The sequence below is a fragment of the Euprymna scolopes genome, chromosome 16 (assembly GCF_053919585.1).
Source record: "Euprymna scolopes isolate OS-2025 chromosome 16, ASM5391958v1, whole genome shotgun sequence".
Lineage (NCBI taxonomy): Eukaryota > Metazoa > Mollusca > Cephalopoda > Sepiida > Sepiolidae > Euprymna > Euprymna scolopes.
This window is the reverse complement of record NC_136497.1, coordinates 130,246,069-130,251,257: the sequence shown is the minus strand read 5'-3', so window position 1 is coordinate 130,251,257 and position 5,189 is coordinate 130,246,069. Positions and strand designations below refer to the sequence as shown.

Below are 5,189 nucleotides of genomic sequence, written 5' to 3'. Positions count from 1 at the left end.
AGACATGTTAAAGTTGTTAGAGATGATTGAACAGTGTAGGTTAATTTCATTTGGTGCTAAGATATCCGAGGAATTTGCTAAGAGAAATAATTCTCCGCCGTCTAAGTTAGTTTAAGACCATGAAGATATTTAATAAAAACGTGAATTACCTCTGTCCAATTTTTTTGGACATAGGTGACATAATAAAAGTTAAGTGTTCGTCTTAGCGTGCAGTCACCGCTCTCTTTCTCCCCTCTCTCTCTCTTTTATTCCGCCTTCTCTCTATTTCTGCATATTCCTTCCCTCCTTCCATCTACCTCCTCGTACCTCTTCATCTCTCTATTTACCTCACTGTTCCCCCCTCTCTCCTCCCCCTCTCCCTCTCTTTTATTCCGCACTCTCTCTATTTCTGCATCTTCCTTCCCTCCTTCCATCTACTTCCTCGTACCTCTTACTCTATCTGTCTATTTACCTCTGTTTTCCTGTCTGTCTCTCTCTCTCTCTTTCTCTCTCACTACTCTCTCTCTCTCTCTCTCTCTCTCTCTTTCTGTTGACACGAGTAGAGAGGGGGAGCAAGAAAAATGAGGGTAGGAGAGGGAGAGACAAACTGATAGACAAATATTAGTCTGTAACTGTGTCGGATCTTTCAACTATAATTTTACATACGTGGAAGAAACCGCACTGCAGAAAACACTCGCAAAGTGACTGGTAATGAGATTCATTTTATTGAAGAATTAGATTCATCAGTAAATTTTATTAAAAAGTTTGAGGCATACGTTCCTAAAAAAATTGAAAATCTATTCGAATTGAACTGGCTTAACAATTTAAAACTTTGGAATTTATCAGCCAACATTTTTAACTAGAAGAAAGGCAAATCAAGCTGTTTATAAAGAAAAACAACCAAAAACTTGTCGGCACTTGTACAGTTTAATAAACACACTAAAAAATGAAAATATCGAAACAAGGTTATAGTATACGTGTCCGCTTTGGACTGAAGTCTCCGAAAAAAATTCACTTAATTTGATCGAATAGTTTTTGTTTTTGTTTTTTACAGCGGAAAAACACGTTTTTATGAACGCACGTTGAAGGTAGCCATCTTGAATTTTTTTTAACACGCTACGGGGGGGGGATAACAAAATTTAAAGTGCCTACACTCCCTCCCCATCTTTAATACTAGTTTTTCTTCCTAAAAATCGAATTTTTTGCTCGGTAACATAACAAATTGTTTTTGTTTTTTTTTTCGCTGTAAAAAAAACTATTTGATGAAATCAAGTGATTTTTTTTTCGGATAACTTCATTCCATAACGAATACGTAGAATTTAAACTTTTTCGATATTTTCATTTTTTTTAATGTCTTAATTAAACTGTACAAGTACCAAATTTTCAAATGAATTGCATACGGTAAATCGCAGAAAAAGCATAACTCGTATAATTCGAAAATACGTCGAGAAATAACGAAGCAACAAATTAAAAGAAAACAGAAAATAAAAGCGTCACATAGTTGTATTTGTTTGAACACAAAACCAATATCCAGTCGATCCGCAAGTAGGACTGACAAATACGAAGATGGTTCGACTATAACCGCTTCGAACGTTTCAGTTCGATGTATAAGCATAGAAATACCAAAATAACTGAAATTGCGCAACGGAATTTGTATGTCTTTCAGAAAATAATGAACGCTGTGACTAAAGAAACGCAGATCTTAAATAAAAATTCTTAAAGAGGGGATATTGGGTATATCATGCAAGGGACAAAACATGCTCAGTTTTTTTAAAATAACTCAGATGATGCTAGATACATATTACACGAAGAAGAGCCGATCGACGCCACTTTCGAGACGTTCGATCTCGATAAACCCAGACATACCAGAATAGCGACGATTTTGAGAAAAGATAATGCATGCATTTGCGTGGAAGGGGACAAATAACTCCCTATCACTTACTTAAGTGAAATTGAATACAACGGTGGCGTTCCTACGCTGCTGTTTACTCTAATAAAATAAAACAAAAAATAAACTTACATAAATACATCTATGTATGTATGTATGTATGTATGTGTGCATGTATGTATGCATGTATCGAAAGGGCGAATGAACTCTTTTTCTGAGTCAACGGCCAACTAGCACCATGTATATTTGTGTGTGTGTGTGTGTGTGTGTGTGTGTGTGTGTGTGTGTGTGTGTGTGTGTGTGTGTGTGTGTGTGTGTGTGTGTGTGTGTGTGTGTGTGTGTGTGTGTGTGTGTGTGTGTGTTGGGGTGGAGAGGACTCCCGTAAGCCGTGGTGAAGGCAACCTTTCTAGGAGAAGCAAATCTCTGATTTAAAAAACCATAAAGCGGAAGACCAGTATCCGCATTAAGCTGGTCTACAGTTTAATTTGTTGCTGGCTATCTTGCTCTTGCTTGTTGCTGGATCTCAACATTTTGAACCGAGAGAGAGACTTAGCTGTCGTACAAAGCTAAGACTCTGTAACATCATATTTGTATAGATACTCCCTCAGGAATTTGGGCTCATGGATTTTAAATGTCTGAGGGAGTGGCACTCATCTGACAAGACGTTGCAATCATCATCATCATCATGTATGTATGCATCTATCAATCTATCTATCTATCTATCTATTTATTGCTTTAAAGCTTCTATAGAATATGAAGAAATAAAAAAATGACATCATAAAAATATATACTAATGCATATAAATTTATTCGTTTCTTCAATATGGATGTTATATCAATTAGTGTAGCAAATAAGTAAATTCTTTATACCATGTTATTTCGAAGCCCAGTGGAGTTTATTTATTCTACGCCCCTAATAGTAAATAAACAAATGAATTTATATGCATTAATATATATTATTATATTGTCGTTCTTTTATTATATTATTACATATATATATATATACATATATATATATATGTGTGTGTATGTATATATATATATATATATATATATATATATATATATATATATATATATAGTGATTTAAAGGTTATGATGGTTTTTGAATCATGAAAACGAGGTTACTTTTTGTATTCAATATTTTATTTTTTATATTTCAATCGGACCTCCGCTCTTGTTCACAGAAAGTATCGAAATGAAAATGAAAGACGTTGAAAAAGCTGGAAATTTGTAGTATGGACAGCGTTCATTCCTAGTAACCATGTTCGAAAGAGTTCACGTGAATTATTTTAGCTGTTTGTGGAAGAAGAATGTGTTTGTTTTTTTCAATGTGTACAATGAAATTGAAACAATATTGTTGAACGCCAAAAATAATGTTATTAAAAGTTATCATAATGATACTATAGTAATGTATGTATATATATATATATATATATATATATATATATATATATATATATATATATATATATATATAGTGATTTAAAGGTTATGATGGTTTTTGAATCATGAAAACGAGGTTACTTAAGCTGATAGTTTTAAATAATAAAAATTTACCTCCTCACAAGGGCAGAGTTAAAGACAATGTCGGCTTTTAATGGGGAGTAAACTGCGTTCCCCTCCTCTTACAAAAATGGCACACAGGATATGAACAAAAATGAATATTGAAATAAAAATCAAAATTAATATTAATTAATATAAAAATGACAATAAAAATTGTCTCGGTACTGAAGGAAAATAAAAATTGTCTCCGTCCTGAAGGAATTCTCATTCATAGACCGAGGACAATATCAGAGCAGATACTTAAATGTATGTGATCTTGGCCCGAAAGTCACTCTGTGCGTATCAACAACAACAAAAACAATAAAAACAACAAAAAACAACAACAACAACAATAATAAGTGTTTTAATCATAGACCAATAGAAACTTTTACATAAACAATTATGTGCATACGTGGACAGATATATTAACACCCACATATACGCATACATACTAATAATATATAGCTACATGCAACGAACATACATATAAAATACATGCATTCAATATATATATATATATATATATATATATATATATATATATATATATAATTGGTTGGTTTCCCGTTTAAGAGTAAATAGGAAATCAAATTGAACACGTATATAAAATACGTTAGGAAGCCATCCAATAATTAAACAATTTAAAAATTGGATTATAATTTAAGAACTGGGCTATATTTAAAACTGGACTATGAAAAAACCCGTTGACCAACATACGTGTCCTTCCTAAAAAGTACCATCATGAGACGTATGACTATATGCAAAAAACATGAGCCGTTTATAAAATGACATTACGGTAAGGAAAATGTGAGACTATAAAAAAGAGGACAGTACGTTAGAGGAGACGATAACGTTAGAGACGTGGATGACGTTCGACAGGTCAGAGAGAAGGGGCACGATCCCGATTTATTCGAGGAAAGTATACAGAAAAAAATGTCGTTGTTTTAAAAAAAAAAGGTCGGGTTATTACTTGTTCTATGTTCCCTGCGATGTACTCTGCTACAACGAATTGGGTCTACGTGTGTAAACGTGCTGTGTAACGGTGCATTTGGGATGAAATGTATTAAAACCTGCATGGTTTGCTTGGTGTAGGTATATGTTCGTACGACAAGTCATTTCATATTATGTACGAAAAACCGGTTTAGTAAATAATGAAATAAAATGTCTAATGCACTTCTAATTTAACTCTTAACGTGCATGTCTTTGCGTCTCTTTACCACCCGCTGCAACGAAACAAGAAATTAAAAGAAAAAACTCATTAAAAAAATGTTGCTTTAATAAACAAACAATTGTGTTAAGTAATTAAATATATAAAAATAAAAACAAAAGTAAATCCTTACCTCAATCGTAATTTTTAACTTTTCACTCCTGGAATTCAATTTTTTTTTTTTTTTTTTTTTTTGACATAGGTGAAGTAATAAAAGTTGTGCCCGTCTCAGTGTGCAGTCAACTCTCTCTCTCTCTCTCTCTCTCTCTCTCTCTTTATACCGCCCTCTTTCTATTTCTGCATTTTCCTCCCTCCGTCCATCTACTCCATCGAACCTCTTACTCTATCAGTTTACCTCACTGTTTCCCCCCCTATCTATCTATCTATCTATCTATCTATCTCTTTATACCGCCCTCTTTCTATTTCTGTATTTTTCTCCCCTCCTTCCATCTCGTACCTCTTACTCTCTCTATTTACCTCACTGTTTCCCCCTCTCTCTATCTCTCTCTCTTAATTCCGCCCTCTCTCTATTTCCGCATTTTCCTCCCCTCCGTCCATTTACTTCCTCGTA

General features: G+C 33.6%; 1 protein-coding gene across 1 annotated transcript in view; it reads right to left on the bottom strand.

Moving 5' to 3' along the window:
- Positions 1 to 4,893, bottom strand: part of LOC145296082 (monocarboxylate transporter 6-like) — a 240,520-nt gene extending 235,627 nt beyond the window's left edge. Inside the window, exon 1 of the mRNA XM_080142219.1 lies at positions 4,752 to 4,893. The gene's annotated coding sequence lies outside the window, so the exon portion shown is untranslated. The remainder of the gene's footprint in view (positions 1 to 4,751) is intronic.
- Between the last annotated feature and the right edge of the window lie 296 nt (positions 4,894 to 5,189).